The sequence below is a fragment of the Cervus elaphus genome, chromosome 5 (genome assembly GCF_910594005.1).
Source record: "Cervus elaphus chromosome 5, mCerEla1.1, whole genome shotgun sequence".
NCBI classification, from domain to species: Eukaryota; Metazoa; Chordata; class Mammalia; order Artiodactyla; family Cervidae; genus Cervus; species Cervus elaphus.
Window position 1 is genome coordinate 37,268,446 of NC_057819.1, and position 16,184 is coordinate 37,284,629.

General features: G+C 46.0%; 3 long non-coding RNA genes across 4 annotated transcripts in view; all 3 read left to right on the forward strand.

Annotated features, from left to right (window-relative positions):
• The window catches only part of LOC122694083, a 132,160-nt gene that overhangs the window by 21,232 nt on the left and 94,744 nt on the right, over nt 1–16,184 (forward strand). The gene's annotated exons all lie outside the window — the stretch shown is intronic.
• Nucleotides 3,183–5,267, forward strand: LOC122694082. 2 transcript variants are annotated; one of them, XR_006341096.1, is made up of 3 exons: nt 3,183–4,421; nt 4,527–4,690; nt 4,894–5,267. It is a non-coding gene; the product is annotated as an uncharacterized LOC122694082 (long non-coding RNA). The 2 variants fall into 2 exon arrangements; XR_006341097.1 differs by having other exon boundaries at nt 4,589–4,690.
• Nucleotides 15,592–16,184, forward strand: part of LOC122694084 — a 70,885-nt gene continuing 70,292 nt past the window's right edge. The window contains exon 1 of the long non-coding RNA XR_006341100.1: nt 15,592–16,000. This is a non-coding gene — a long non-coding RNA (uncharacterized LOC122694084). The remainder of the gene's footprint in view (nt 16,001–16,184) is intronic.

The window sequence follows — 16,184 nt, forward strand, 5'->3', positions numbered from 1 at the left end:
GGCAGGGACTGAAAGAGGGTAGGAGTAAAATCCCTACTTCTCCCCCTTCAACACTCCCCCACCCCACCCCACTCCACCCCTGGCCACACACACACACACACACACACACACACACACACACAGTGCCTATGCTTAACCCTACCTAGTGAGACTGAGTAAAATCCACTTCCTGGCCTCAGGGAGCCTGTTTCCATCACTGGATACAGACGGGTGAACATGAGCTTGGCAGAGGCATCACTGGAGTCACGCCCAGTGCCCAGAATGCAGATGGAGGTGGCAGGGATGCTGGTGGGGGGGTGGGGGCCGGCAGCGGTGTTACAGGGAAGGCGTAACTTCCTTTTGTCTAGCCATCACGTTTCTAGAAGACGCGTTATTTAAACCCCGAGTGTGTGTGCTAAGTTGCTTCAGTCGTGTCCGACTCTTTGCAACGCTATGGACTGTAGCCCACCAGGCTCCTCTGTCCATGGGATTCTCCAGGCAAGAATACTGGAGTGGGCTGCCATGCCCTCCTCCAGGGAATCTTCCCAACCCAGGGATCTAACCTATGTCTCTTATGCCTCCTGCATTGGCCAGCAGGTTCTTTATCACTAGTGCCACCTGGGAAGCCCTTAAACCATAAGATGTGAGGGTAAATAGCTCTCAGAGCTTTCAGCTGCGTTATTGAGTTGCTAAATTGTGTCCGACTCTTGTGATCTCATGGACTGTAGCCTGCCAGGCTTCTCTGTCCATGGGATTTCCCAGGCAAGAACACTGGCGGGGTGTGCCATTTCCTCCTCCAGGGGATCTTCCTGACCTAGGGATTGAACCCATGTCTCCTGTATTGGTAGGCAGGTTCTTTCCTGCTGAGCCATTCAGCTACATTAGGCAACCTCAGTGCAAGCAGGCTGGTGAATCGGTGTGTCCGTGTGATCTTTGAGGCACATGTCCTTGTGTGCAGGATGGGGATGGTGTTGTTCTTGTAAACATCAAGAGAATCATGAGCACCGGAGTGGAGGTTTCCAGAGGTCCCTACGCATCCCAGAATATGGATGTGATGGTCGTAGTGGTTTCTTTACAAGGAACTCTCCAATAAATTAGGATTTGAGGTTAAGGTGAAACCGCTTCTGGCTTCAGAACAGTCATGTTAATGACCCCTGTGGAATTTGGGGGATGTGAAAATGACTTTTGTCAAGTTGTCAATTCCACCGTTTGTGAGGGAACATTTATTGCAGTCCACAGTGTCCACACCTTCTGAAGGTGTTTATTTAGTTTTAATTATTTTGATGGTGTTTTCCTTCATTATTTAGTAGACGGCTTTTAATTTCTTTGAACATAGTTAGAAAGTCTTATTAGTATGTAATTTCTTGCATTGTGCAGAGATTCTAAGGATTCAGGGCTCAATTCAAGTGTCAGATTTTGTCATTTTCAGGGCCAGGAGCCAGATCTGCATCAAACATCTTGTAACTATCCAAGGGTCTTTCCTTTGAGTTAAGTCCTCTCTTCTCCCCAAATTTTGGTAAATATTGTTGTTGTTCAGTTGGTCAGTCATGTCTGATTCTTTGCAACCCGTGGACTGCAGCATGCCAGGCTTCCCTGTCCTTCACTATCTCCTGAAGTTTGCACAAACTCTTGTCTGTCGAGTTGGTGATGCCATCTAACTTTGTCATCCTCTGCCACCCCCTTCTCCTCCTGCCCTCAATCTTTCCCAGCATCAGGGTCTTGTCCAATGAGTTGGCTCTTCCCATCAGGTGACCAAAATATTGGTGCTGCAGCTTCAGCATCAGTCCTTCCAGTGAATAATCAGGGTTGACTTCCTTTAGGATTGACTGGTTCTATCCCCTTGCAGTCCAAGAGGCTCTCAAGAGTTTCTCCAGCACCACAATTCGAAAGCATCAATTCTTTGGTGCTTAGCCTTTTTTATGGTCTAGCTCTCACATCCATACATGACTACTAGAAAAACCACTTTGTAAATAAATGTTTGTGTAATTTGGCCAAATAACATTAGTTTCATTAAGATCTGTAGCTAAACAACATAGGATTATAATTGCTTTTTTTAAAAAAAAAATCATAGAACCAAAGAGAGAAGTCAGAAGGAACATGTGGTGAAGGAAAAACCAGGAAAAGGAAATCTACTGAGCGCTTCTAGAAAGCATTGGCCAACTCTTGATAAGGAACCAAGCCTAGGGGGCAAACTTTGCCTGTTTTATGATTTTGCCTCAGGTGAGCCTTTTAAGGCTCCTAGGGAAGATGATTTTATTTGGCTACTGAGCAAGGTCCTAAAGTTACAATAAAGAGCCCCAAATTAAATGCTGGGATAGTCAGAAAGTAAATTTTTTGAGGAGTATTACCATCCATTCTGGCTCAGATGGTAAAGAATCCACCTGCAAGGCAGTAGACCTGGATTCAATCCCTGGGTTGAGAAGATCCCCTGGAGAAGGGAATGGCTGGTTACTCACTCCAGTATTCTTGCTTAGAGAATTTCATGGACAGAGGAGCCTGGTAGGCTACAGTCCATGGGGTCGCAAAGAGTCAGACATGACTGAGCAACTAACACACACACACACACATACACACACACATAATCTGTTCTAAAATGTTTTTAATACTAAAAAATGAAATGATGAAACGATGCATTTATTGAATAGAATGAATGCCTTTAGTTTTCTTAAAAAAAAAAAAAAACATGTAGATCAATTTCTCTTAGGGAAATAACTGAACTGTATTAAATTCCTAGTGCAAAAAGTGTTCAGTCTCACTTTTTATCTTTTGTCCAGCCAGAAACTACTTCTAACATAAAACAGTGGTTCTCACACTTGGCAGTTGTTCTGAGTACCATGGAGAATTTAGTATAAATTCTCAGGTACTATCCTAGACCTACTCTAGCAACATCCAGATGTGGGACCCCAGAACGCTGTTATTTTTAAAAGTTGTCCAGGAAGTCATAAAACAAACAGAGGTTTAAACCTTCTAGTCTTATCTCAGCCGCACTGCATAGCTCATGCTGCATACACTGCATGTAATGGTTTAAGGTAATAATGACCTTGTTGGAGGCCATTTCCTGTTGATTAATGACCAGCTGGAAGAAGTTGTCTCTAGGATCTTTCAATTCAGACTGCCAATAATTACCCAAGGAAAGGTACGCCTGCAGTTCAAATGTGTAAAGTTTTCTTCCACGAGGAACCTTGCACTCTTGGGTTGACTTAATTGCATTCCTTTCCTAATTCATCTCTCAAATGCCAGAGTTGCTCCAAAACAGGGAAAAAACCAAAACAAACAAAGCAAAACAAAATAAAACAAGAGGATCAAAGTGTATGTCTCTGCTGGAAGAAACAGAAGCAGAAAGGCAGGGGAGAAGATTTAGCTCTTGGGTGGATTTTGCTGAAATGTTCTATTTGTGAGCAGTGATTTGTACCAGGTAATGTGAACTAGGTTGCCCTCAAGTCTCTTTACAGATTACACCCCATTTCCTTTACCGCGCTGCTAAGTAATTCTTAGGGAATTATTCCTCATCAAACTTCTCTCTGCTAACAGTGATCAGCCACACATGCTTCCACTTTATGGACCGCTGGACAGCCGGTGGCTTCATAAAGCTGCCTGCCTTTCCAACTGTTCAGGCTGAGGCTGCAGGCTTTCCACCCACCGCTTTCCCGTGAGGTAAAGAGAATGTTCATACCTCAGGTCTTGTTACCAAGCAACAGAGTCCCATTTGCCAATTGCCACCATTTCCTTCTCACAGTATTACAGGCCTTATTATTAACATTTAGTTCAGAGAAATTGCTGTCATTATGTGAAGTAACTTCCTTTAGAGGTTATTCATTAACCTTAGGTATTTTACTGTGTAATTATAATTGTCAAGTGCCGCAGGCTTGGAAAACCTTTGAACTCCTCAAGGTATGAGGCCATGGCAGAGAGGATAGTATCTGATTTTTTCCCTCCCTTTTCTAGTTGTTTTAATCTTGAAGGTGTCTCATTTTCCCTGTGGAGGTGTCTGCCTTCCTAGAGGGTAAACTTCCAGATTGCTGACCGGAAGCTCAGAAGATAGTGATGGAGGCACTGGTCGGGGAGAGTCTGATTTCCTCAAATACTGCAGACTAGAGGGAAATGGCATCCTCTTAAGGAAAAAATCGCGGGGATATTCATAAGACCCGTATGGTTGGCACATACTCTGGTGTGAACGTGGGACTCCGCGAAGACGTCGCACAATACCTGGAATGGTATTCTGTTGTGCTGACACAACAGAAAACCGTCGTCCTATTGCTCACTCAATGGCTCCATAAAACCAATTTTTCACTCCCGGGCTTTGCAGCACCCAGGTGTGCTTTCCATAATCTGCCTATGACACAGGCATCCTCACTAGCCATCGCTTACACAGTTACCCGTGTGATTTTCTCCATCCCGGCGTGGTTGCCATCGTCTTCGGTCCCCATCCAGTACAACTTCGGGTAAGCATCTCACTTGTATTTGCAGGGGCACGTGGGGCGGGGGGGCACCCCCTTTCTCTCTTTGTCTCAAGATAAACAAAGGTAACTGTCATCTTTCTTCCCCAGCCACAGGCGCCTGCATCACGGGTGCCCTAAAAAATAAAAGGAGACGTGTTCCCTCCTCCCAGGTTTCTGGTTTCTCCACCCAGTCTCCCCACCGTCCTCCACTCCCCGCACCCCAGCCCTTCCGGCCTCCGCCCAGACCGGGAGAAGCGGGCCTGACATTCCAGGTAACCCGATTCCCCAGACGGCAGGGGGAGGGGCGGGCTCCCCCCACAGCTGGGAAGGCGGCCACGTGACCGCGCCTGCCGCCTGGGGAAGGCGCCCGGGTGCCCCAAACTAGGGGACAGGTGAGCCCCGAGTGCTGATTTGAACCTGAATCTCAAGGACGTAGGCATCCTAAAAAGGGGTACTTGCTTCTTGCCTCCGACAGCCTGCCCTTTGATCGTGACCCCTGAACAGGCCCGGCTGGCGGTGGTGTTTTCTGGCGTGAACCGAGCTGCAGACAAAAGCAGCGCGATCTCCGGGAGGAGAGCCCGGACAGGCTGCACAGGAGCCGCCGCACAAGTCTGGACGCAGAGGTGCGCGCGGGAGCAGGGCTGCGCGCCCTGGCAGGAGCCCGAGCTGCAGGCCTCGGCTGGGAAGCGTCCCTCCGTCATTTCCCCTGCCTCCGCCGTCCCCAGCTTACCCTTGACAGCTCTCTTTGATCTGCAAAACAGGAGGGAATAGGGGATACTTTGATATTCTTTAAAAGGCCCTGGGATTTGCTGCTTTCTCCCCAAATGAAGGGCTGCTGGAGAGTTTCTGGAAGGAACGTGCTGTCACATGTAATCTAATGAGCTTGGCCTCTTCTTCCAGTGCCCATTAATCAATCAACCAACACTGAATGCGTCTAAGTGTGGATTCTGTGTGCAGCCCGGAAGTAAGGGCATGGTCTCTGCTTTTAAGGTATTTATGGTTTCGCTGGGGAGCTGGGGATATACCTGAGTGTAAAACGTGACAATAGCTAACACTTACTGAGTACTAACCAGGTACCAGTTTCTGTGTGGCCTTTCTTTTATTCCTCAAAACACCCCATCCAATAGGTACTGTAATATCATCCCCATTTTACAGAGGTTTTAGCCAGAGCCCAGGTCACAGGGCATGCGCAGTCAGGCTGTGTGCATCAGGTCTGGCCTGCTTCAGGGGAGGGAGCTACTTGTGCAGGCCAAGTCTGTTGAACCTCCAGTGATGATGAGCGGTCAGTGTCTTTGACCTCATCCTCTCCCCTCTGGTTCGGAGGCTGTCCTTGCCCTCTCTCTCTGGAGAGCAGGAAATGTGCCCCGAGGTAACTTTTTAGCCACCAGTGCCCTTTGGGACCTTTCACACTCTTGTGTTTCTTCTCTTTCCTCTATCTTTTCCTGCTCAACAATCACAGTCCGGTTCATTTTCCCCTAGGTAACATTAACCTTATACATATGTCTGAGTCCCCTGTGATTATATTATCCAAATAGAGAGAAGGGACCTAATTCAAAACAAATAAATGTACAAAGCATGCGAAGCAGAACTTCACCTCAGTGCGGTGGGACTTGGTGATGTCTTGGGTTCCTTCCTCTGACTTTGAATGATTCCTTCCCTCTCTGTTTTATGTGGAGCAGTGACCTTCCTTAAACACCGTCAGGTAGACTCAGTATAGCATATTCAACTCAATTTGCCACTCATGATGAGTAAAGGACTGAACAGAATGTGGTTTTCTCAGGAAAGCCAACATCCTGATAATTTTTAATAGTATAAAACCCTGGCCAATGGGATTTTATGAGTATCATGGGGAGCCACATCCTTTGGCCTGGTATGTAATCCCACATCTCTGGGCACTGGGTTCATTACAGTAGCTCCCTTGGGCATGGGTCTGAGTGGAAACATGATGTTCAGAAAATTCCAGATTGATCCTCCAGCCCAGTCAATGGGGATTGGGAAGGCCCGGAAATCCTTGGTTAGTATAATTCCTTCTTCCTTTAACCAGAAATAATAGGTATCTGAAAACTTGGTACACTTAGTTTTGCTTTTATTGAGGATCTTGGGCCTACCCGGTGGCTCAGTGGTAAAGAACTCGCCTGCCAATTTAGGAGACTCAGGTTCGATCCCTGGGTGGGGAAGATCCCCTGGAGAAGGGAATGGCTACCCACTCCAGTATTCTTGCCTGGGAAATACCATGGACAGAAGAGCCTGATGGGCTGCAATCCATGGGGTTGCAAAGAGTCAGACATGACTTAGTGACTAAACAACAACAATGAAAAGAGCAGAGTACATGTCCGGAAATCTGGGTTCTAGTTCTGGACTAGTGACTAGCCAGCCTGGGACCCGTCATACCCACTCCCATCCATATGCGCCTCAGTTTCCTCACCTTTAAAAACATAAAAGCTTGGACCAGGCCAGTGGTTTTCAAATCAGAGCAGCTCTGCTTTTTTCTTATATATTATTGGAGTTGTGTGAAAGGAAAATGCAAATAGAGACTCATGGATAACAGCTGTTATGAACCCACTGCTCTGGAGATTTGCTGAGGTCTTCAGCTCTAATGTTCTACGATTCTCTTGAAGGCCCTTGGTAAAGGCCATGCTCCTTGGGAATCACAGCTGTTTAGTTTCACTAGATTATAAGCTGCATGAAGGAAAGAAGTTGGAAGACAAGATTGGAAATGAAGTTTCACTTCAGATTTGGGATTTCCATGGGTGCTTGGCCAAGGAGGCTGGATGTTGCTTCATTAGAATTTGGGGGCCACCAATGATTTTTCAGAGCAAAATTTTGTCAGTTTTGTTTTGCATGGAGCTTGAGTAACAGAGGCCTGAAAAATAGTAGCTGGACTTCCCTGGTGGCTCAGACGGTAAAGAATCTGCCTGCAGTGTAGGAGATTGGGGTTTGATCCCTGGTTGGGACAATCCCCTGGAGAAGGGAATGGCTGCTCCACTCCAGTATTCTTGCCTGGAGAATCCCATGGACAGAGGAGCCTGGTGGGCTACAGTCCATGGGGTCGCAAAGAGTCAGACATGACTGAACGACTGATACACAAGCACAGAAGAGTTACTTCCTTATATAAGAGGCTTTGGAGATGGACAGTTTGGGGCAGGCATGCAAGCTCCATGCAGCATCAGGGTCCTAGACCTCTCCTAATGTTTTGATTTTCTGTTTTAGTGAAGCAGGTTTTCATGCTTACAGTTACCTCATGGCCCAGGATGGCTTCTGGACTCCACCCACCATGCTTGCGTTGCAGGCTAGAAAGAGCAGTAAAAGGGGAAAGGGGCATGCATCCCAGCTCTCAGCTCACTTTAATCAGCCCTCTCAGCAGTCCCTCATGACCTGTTTTTTTACATCTCATTGGCCAGAACTGAATTTCATTGCCACACCTGGTTTCATGGAGGCTAAGAAATGTACACTGTATTCTGGACAGGGAGGTGATTAGCTGAAAGCTTGGGTTCTGTTATGAAGAGAGAAGGGAAAATGGATATCAGAAGGCAGCCGATGTGTGGTCTTGCTACAGAATGATCAGAGCTGTGCCCTGGATTCAGAGTAGCTGGGCAGTAGCTGGGAAGCTGTGAGCTAGCTGGAGGGAATGAGGCTGTGAACTGGAGTGACCCTGGGAAGGTGGGATGGGGAGCAAGGAGAAGCTCACGCAGGGGAGGGCCAACAGGACTCTCCAGGTTTCATAGGATTTCATCAGCTGGGTGTGAGGACCTGGAAGGATGCAAAGAACACACCCAGTGTGAGAACCATGTGAAACAGATGCTGGCGATACCAGTGACTAGAATAAGGAAGTCGGAAGGGGGGTTTTAGGGAAGGAGGCCATGGATTAGATTTTGGACAGGTTGAGTGTGGTGCTGGTGGTGCACCAGGTCTGGAGCTTGAGCGAATTTGTATTGTACATTGCTAAGTAAATATGAAGACCACCTGCTTTTTAAAATCCTAATAGATAAGACATCCTAATATCTCAGATGCTTTCTTAAGCTTCACATATTGTTATTTAGGGATGTTCTGTTAATCATGATGGAGTAAGGCAATGGGGTTACTTCTCTGCTGAACCTGAGCTCCATAGAGGTTCTTTTCCATTAGGTTTAAGGATCCCAAGGGCTTCCCTAGTGGCTCAGATGGTAAAGAATCTGCCTGCTAAGGCAGGAGACGCAGGTTTGACCCCTGGGCCGGGAAGATCCCCTGGAGAAGGAAATGGCAATTCATAGCAGTATTCTTGCCTAGGAGAGCCCATGGACAGAGGAGCCTGGTGGGCTGTAGTCCTTGGGGTTGCAGAGTGACTAAATAACAACTAAGGATCCTGAGATTTAGGACAAGAATGATGTTTGGGGCAAATGCACACTCCTTAGAAGAGCTTCTCCTAGAATCCCCGTGTGTTCTTCCACCCTAGGGAGCACATATATGGACAAAACACAAAACTTTCATTGTCATCTAGAAGCATGTCTTAGTAGTTGATGCCTTTATTGCCTTTTTGTTCTGAGCCTCCACCTGACCCCACCTGACCTTCCCTGTTTCAGGCCCCCTGTTAGGTGGCACAGGCTCAGTGGAGGCTGCCCTTGAATTTTAGGAAGAATATATGGAAAGAGCCATATGCAGCGTCTCTGAGTCTTGGAAAAAAGCTTATATTGAAAATGTAGAGGATGAGGGCCTAAATGGGATGTGGAGTGGGAACAGACAGCAAGGTTAGGTGGTGGGACTTCCCTGGTGGTCCAGTGACTAGCACTCTGTGCTCCCAATGCAGGGGGACCAGGTTGGATCCCTGGTCAGGGAACTAGATCCTACAACTTAGAGTTTGTGTACCACAACTAGAGATTCATCGTATACCACAACTGCAGATTGCATGCTGCAATTGAGATCTGGCACAGCCAAATAAATAAATAAAATAAATATTTAAAAAAATAGTAAAGGTGATCGAGAAACCAACAATGAAGACAAGGGTTTGTGAGCTCAGGCAGTGGAATTTAAATCCGCTGGAGAAATATGGGGCTATTTATGGATAAATATGGATATATTTATGGGGATAGCTCTTAGTGGGTCTTGCCTAGGTAAAAGCAGCTTCTGAAGAGAGACAGATGATCCCTAGTTATCCTTACATAGCTTGGTTGCATCTGACTCTTTGCAACCCCGTGAACTGCAGCACACCAAGCTTCCCTGTCCTTCACTTTCTCCTGGAGTTTGCTCAAAGTCTCTAGTGGCCTTAAGAAAGGCATGCTTAATGAGAGAAGAGAGGGTAATCCACCCAGCCTGCCTGTCATATACAGTGTTAGTTACTAGTATGCTTGGTTATATAAGCCTAGACTTTGGATATCCATCCCTTCACAATTTTGGAGGCATTGTTCTGTTGTCTTCTGGGTTAGGGTTATGAGGAGTGTGATAGCAATTTTGACCACCAGTCCTTTATTTGTGACCTTTCTTTCTTTACAGAAGCTTTTAGGATCGTCTCAATTTAGCACTGAAATGCTTTGCTGTAAGTCTTTTATTCAGTGTACTTACTTTTTATTTTTGTGTGCTCAGTCGTGTCTGACTCTTTTCGACCCTGTGAACTGTAGCCCACCAGGCTCCTCTGTTCATGGGATTTCCCAGGAAAGAATACTGGAGTGGGTTGCTATTTTCTCCTCCAGGGATCTTCCTGACCCAGAGATCCAGCCCACGTCTTCTGTGTCTCCTGCATTGGCAGGTAGATTCTTTACCGCTGAGCCATCTGGGAAGTCCATATTATCGAGTGTGCTGCTTCCCTAATGGGCCCTCATGTGCGTCCTTCGGATATGGGGCATTTTCTTGCAGTATTTATTTGATACTTTCTTTGTGATACATTCTCTGTTCTCTCTTTCTGGAAATCCTATTAGTCACAAGATGGATCTCCTGGACATCTCTTCTCTCCTGTTTTTCATCCCTTTGTTTTATATTTTGTGGATCTTTGCACTGCCTTCTTTCTAGGGCAGTTGTTTTTTTCTATCGTCATCAAAAGGCGGTCATGGTCCAGTGAAGGGAGTTGGGGTGGGAAGGCTTTTTGGCACCGGGACTTTATCTAGTGAGGAAGTGCTCTGAATTTTCCTCTCCCTAGCTGCTAGTCATCACCCATATGGCTCTAGTCTTCCATGTTATTTGGCACAACTGAAATTCGTTGGTTCCTTGGATTTCTGAATGGAAATGAAGGCCTTCTTTGCAGACTCAGTTCTTCTAGCTTGTTGTGTCTCTGTGGCTTAGAACCAATGTTCATGCTTTTGGTCCTTGATGTAACACGTGAAGAAGTGTATGGTCACAAGTGGGTCACCTCTTACTATTAGTATACATGGAATGCAGGTTCTGAGGATTGAGTTGTATGACTCCAGGCAGCCAACTATCCATGTTGCTTGAATGAAACTGCTTTTCTGAAAGAAGTTTGGATTAACTTGAGTTTTAGGATATTTTCACTCAAACATCATATTGGCATAATACAATTTTAAGGATGCTTATTGTTTATTGAATTTTTGAGCAGAATTTGAGCATTTAACAGAGTAAGCCCAAATGACCTAGTTCTTATCTTTGTCTTATAGAGACTTTGTCTTACAGATACTCAGCTCTTGCTGGAGCTTGAAATGAAATGTCCTTTCCCCACCCTCAGCCCCTTAGGAAACTCTCTTCTCTTTAGATTCTGAACTACTGTTCCACCATCTTGGTTCTTCCATTTTCCAGACTGTCTCTTGCTACCTTCCATGCCTCTCTGTTTTCACCTTTCGCAACTCTTCTTCCTGTCATTCTCTAAGTTGGTGGTTTGCAAAGTGTGGTTTATGAAGCTGCAGCACCAGAATCACCTGGGATCTGACAAGACCAAATGGATCAGAACTGCTGAGGGTAAGCTGGGGATGGCTGAGGGGTCTGCTGGTTGGTCAAGTGTTCCTGGGGCTTTTCGTGTATCCCTGAGTTCAAGACAGGCTGCTCTAATTCCCGATGCCCACCAGACTCAGTTCCTGACACTGCTTTCCCTCTGTGGCCTGTTCTCATGAAGGGTTCATACACTGGCAGGCTTCACCCTCCTGTGAGGCCCCAGGGGCTCCTCTCTAGGTGTGACCTCTTATCTCACCTCAAGTCTTCTGTTTCCACTTATTCATGGGGCTCTCCCCTGTGCTGGGTGTGACTGGTCAGGCCATCTGTGGGCCCGACTTCCCCAAGTGCAAGGTATTTTTCTCCCAGGTCATTTTGTAGAGGATGACACAGAGCCCGAGGGCCATCTACATGGTGAGATGCGCTTTGTTAGAGTGAATCATCATAAATGCGTGTTGAATGCATGGATGAGAGAACAGGTCACCAGTACACACCATCTTTATAGGCTTTCTGTGAGGTCTGGGTGTGTTGTTCTTCTCAAATTACTTCTGGAACCCCTGGGAGGTAGAAGGAGTGGGAACTAATGGTAGTGTTCAGCTTTAACAATCCCAGTCCAGAAGCTGTGGGAACCTCCCTGGGCTATGCCAGGGCCAGCCAGGAGTGCCCTATAAAGGAGATTTTACCAGCAGCATGTGCGCCGGGGGTGGGTGGGGGGTGCGGGGGGACAGTGCAGTGTTCATTGACTGTTGGTTATTGCAGAACTGGGTCAGTCAGAGGTCAGGGAGCCAGGGAAGGGGACGCTGTAGGCTTAGAGATGGAGCAAGCAGTCCTACCCATCCCTGCGAGATCTTTTGAGAGAACACAGGACTTCAGAAAACACATTGCGGGGAGTTTTCTTTACAACATTATCAGAAGAGTAGATGACTGCACTCTTCAGACTCTGCATATGAAACAATGCAAGTGTCATAGGAGAAAGCCCCATTGTGAGAAAGCAGTTGGAATTACTGCACGTGAGGAGAGTTAGGTCAGTGCTGGCCTAACTGGTGGTGATTTGCATCCATTTTGGTGCTTGAGAGAGGAATGTTTGATCTGACAGAAAGTGGCCTTAGAGGTGGCCCCTCCTCCGCCTCGCAGGTTGCTGATGGGTCCCCGGGGGATTTACCACTTCCTCCTAGGAGCTCCCACTGCAGCCGGAATAGAGGCTTGTTTCTCCAGCTGTTTAACCTTCAGCTTTATCTGTCTTGTTGACCTCTTAGTTTTGTAATGAGTCAGTTTCTTTGCTGGTGCAAAATTTGGTTTTCTTAGAAATAGAACAGAGCTAGAAAGAGGCCAGTGTTTTGGTGGTTTTCTCTAAAGAAGCAGCAGTCGGGGACCGGGCACTGCAGAAGCTTCTTGTGCTCTGACAGCCCCCGCTGTGAAGTCTAGTGGGCAGTGAAAGATGTCTCCCTTGTCGGAGGTGGAAATACCTGCAGGGTTTACCAGCACATTACTTCTGGATGCCCTGGGAGCCCAGAGAATTTGCTTAGCAACTGGCCTGGCCGGTCAGTACCCCTTCCCCACCACCCAATCTTGCTACCTGCCCCCCCACATTACCAGACTTACTGGTGGGGCTGATGGAGCTGTTTTGGAACTAAACAAGGATTAAGCATTTTGTGAAAAACGGTGCCAGTCTTTTCCTCGATGGGACCTGAGCCTGTAACGCAGTCCAACAAAACGAAAGCGAGCAAGCCAAAAAAAACTTTTTTGAGAAACAACACAGGCAGTAGGAAATCATACTGGTCAGGGCTTGTTTTCCTGGCTCGGGGCCTCATTCCAACCTGTTGCAATCAGCTCTCCTGAGTGTCTGTAGGGACACCCTGGTGCAGGGGCCCCTCGGAGGAAAGGAACTTTTACATTTCTGTTTGACTGGGCTCCTTGCCAGGGGCGAAGTTCAAAGTGCAGTTTCCAGTAATTTGCTGGGACTTCTCTGTGGGTTTGATAGGCCAGGACAGAAGCCTGCAAGCCGAAGTAATATTTCCTGATTTCTGTCATTTCTTAAGAAGAGAAGGAAGGTTTGCGGAGGGACTGGGGCTTGGCGGGCTTTTATTGAGCGTAGATGGGGCCTTGGCTGCCTCCTGTCTTCACCGGCCTTTCTCCCCGTCTTGTCTGGGGCCCTGGGCAGCTTGGCACTGGGCTGGCATCCCTGGGGCTCCCTCCTCAAGCAAACATGAGGTGCCTATTCGGTGCAACCCTCCCTTGATTTACTGCCTGCTGGCGTTGTTAGGAGCCATAAAGTTGTCGCGTAATGGCAACATGTTCTTGTTTTCTCATATCTGTCGGATGAAAGTGAACGTTTTTATAATCCTCCCCTCCTCACTACATTGAGTTCCCCTGCGTTAAACATGTGGGCTTGATTAAAGGGGAGAAAGAGCTACAAAGAGAAGTTAGACTTTACACTCCTTCCCTCTACCACCCCCTTCTCGGCACGTTGAGGGCGGGGACCCATCTTTCTGTCATTTCATCTTTGTGTCTCCCGCCTGTGTCTGGCAGAGGACTTGGCACGTCATAATTCTGAATGAATCTTTATTCAATGAAGGGGTGTGTGGAGCAGGGTGTGGGGAGCAGTGGAATCTCATTTCAAAGAAGTGTTCAGTAGGACAATGTAATTTCTGTGTCAGGTAGAGGCTCATAGGATTGATGTTTTATTGATTTGATTACAACTCATTTTCTACAACAAGCAATTGTCTTCCAGAAACGTTTGCTCTGGTCCCTGTTTCAGTCACTGTTTATTTGGAAAGGACCCAGCCGAGCATGGAGTTTGTTAGGAGCAGAGGAGAGAGACTGAGTGGGCAGTAGTGGGAGTCTGAGTTGAATTCTTCAAGATTCTTCAGGGATTTCCCTGGCGGTCCAGTGCTTAATACTTCGCTTTCCAGTGTGAATGGGCGCGGGTTTGATACCTGGTCAGGGAGCTGAGATCCCACATGCCTCCAGCCAAAACACCAAAGCATAAAACAGAAGCAATATTGTAACATTCAATAAAGACTTAAAAAAAAAAAGATTATTTAGGCCTTGCACCAAGTGATCATCACCTTTCAGCCATCCTCCCAGTACTTCAAACACCCTTAAATCGGCAACAACAAAACCCCAGGAATACACTTGGGGGTGAGGGGGACAAAAGGGCTTAGAAATCGCCCGTGGGGATTACTTCCTTCTTTCCCCACAAAGTTCACTCCCCACCCTCTTAGTTCTCCTACATCATACTTCTTTTTATTTGCTAATTCGCCTCAGAAAACCTAACTCTATGGGCTGCTTTTCCTCTGGTCTGGAAACTTGAATTATAGCAATTTAACGTTATAACATAATTCCACTGCAGTAAAGCAATTTGGGGCCAGCAGTGATGATGGAGTGAATGTTGGTGGATATGGGGAGCTGAGAATTGACTGTCATGGAATTTTTTCTGTATTCGTTTAAGAAACATTAATATAAAGCCATGTTAGTGTGACATCTTATTTAAGTATTTTAATTAGAGCATTGGTGCTAGGTAAAACCATCTAAATATCCATCTATGTGATGCTAAAAGAACTAGTTAAAAGTTTAAAAGAAAGTGGAAGTGGGATGGGAAGAGGGGAAGGAGGTTCAGGAGAGAGAGGGGAAATATATATATATATATGGCTCATTTGCATTGTTGTATGGCAGAAACCAACACAACATTGTAAAGCAGTTTTCCTCCAATTAAAGATATATATTTAAAAAAAGATGGGAGGTAGTTTAGTTGTGTGGACTTGTATTTTGCAAATAATGAGTTTGTGTAGTAGTCCCCCTATTTACTGAATTGATTTTTTTAACTTACATGAATGATTATTTGTTTTTTGTATGTGGAATAAAAAGAGCCTCAAATATTTCAGTTGTCTTTGACTATAATTAAAAAAAAAACACAAACTTGTGGCAAATTGTCTAGAAAACCAGGTCTGAGGGAAATGGAGAACCAACAACAAAATAAGCTTAAAAATTCCCCTTGCCAAATGGCTTCTCTCACCATGTAGGGAGATTGGGTAATTTAGAATGAGGTCAAGAAAACTTTCTTATCATCAGACAGCTTCTTAAGGCAGGGCATGGATTACCCAACAGGTATCTATTACCCATCTCTGTTCAAAAACAGAGAGATACATGCAGAAGACACTAGCTTTAAAGTTGAATTGAAGCATATCTTACTTCCTGTCAGTTGCTGTGTGTGCTGGAGTTTGAGGGATGTGATTAAGTGTATCATGCCTCCTCTGTCTGTAGCATTTATGGAGATAATATTGGCAGTTTCACCTACTCACGAGGTATCCTGAAAGCCCATGACGGTCCCATGATCATCCTGGCCAGGCCCAAAGCTCTGAAATTCCATCTTGTGTGTGGGGACAATTGGCCTCTGCCGCAAATAAAGTGCCCAGCACCTCAGGGTGATTCTGTGGTTCTTCACACATCGTGATGGACACAGCCTGTAATTCTTGTTAAGTGATCAACATTTGGTTCCCTGTGAAAAAAATAGACCTGCACACAAATCACCTGAAAGACTGATGGTAATGACAAGAGAGCAGCTACAAAAATAAAAGTTCTTAGCCAGAAAATGGTTTAATACAATTTTTGGTCCTGTATTTTTAACATCATTAATCTCTTAAGAAGCCTAAAGAGTCACAGACTTCTCAAATGGACTTTCCTACACGTTACGGAGAATGCTGTATGCCATGGTGATATTTAATAATTAAGAATTGGTATGTTAACTGCTTGCGATTGTAGATTTGGTTTTTCATTTGTGCTGTGCTTATGATGTCTTGGACTATATCTTTTTAGGTTATCATGCCATTAGAGTTAATAAATGTTTTATTACTTGTTTTGGGACAAGCACTGTCCTAGGCCCATAACATTTAAATGAACAGTATTGAAATGAGTGACATA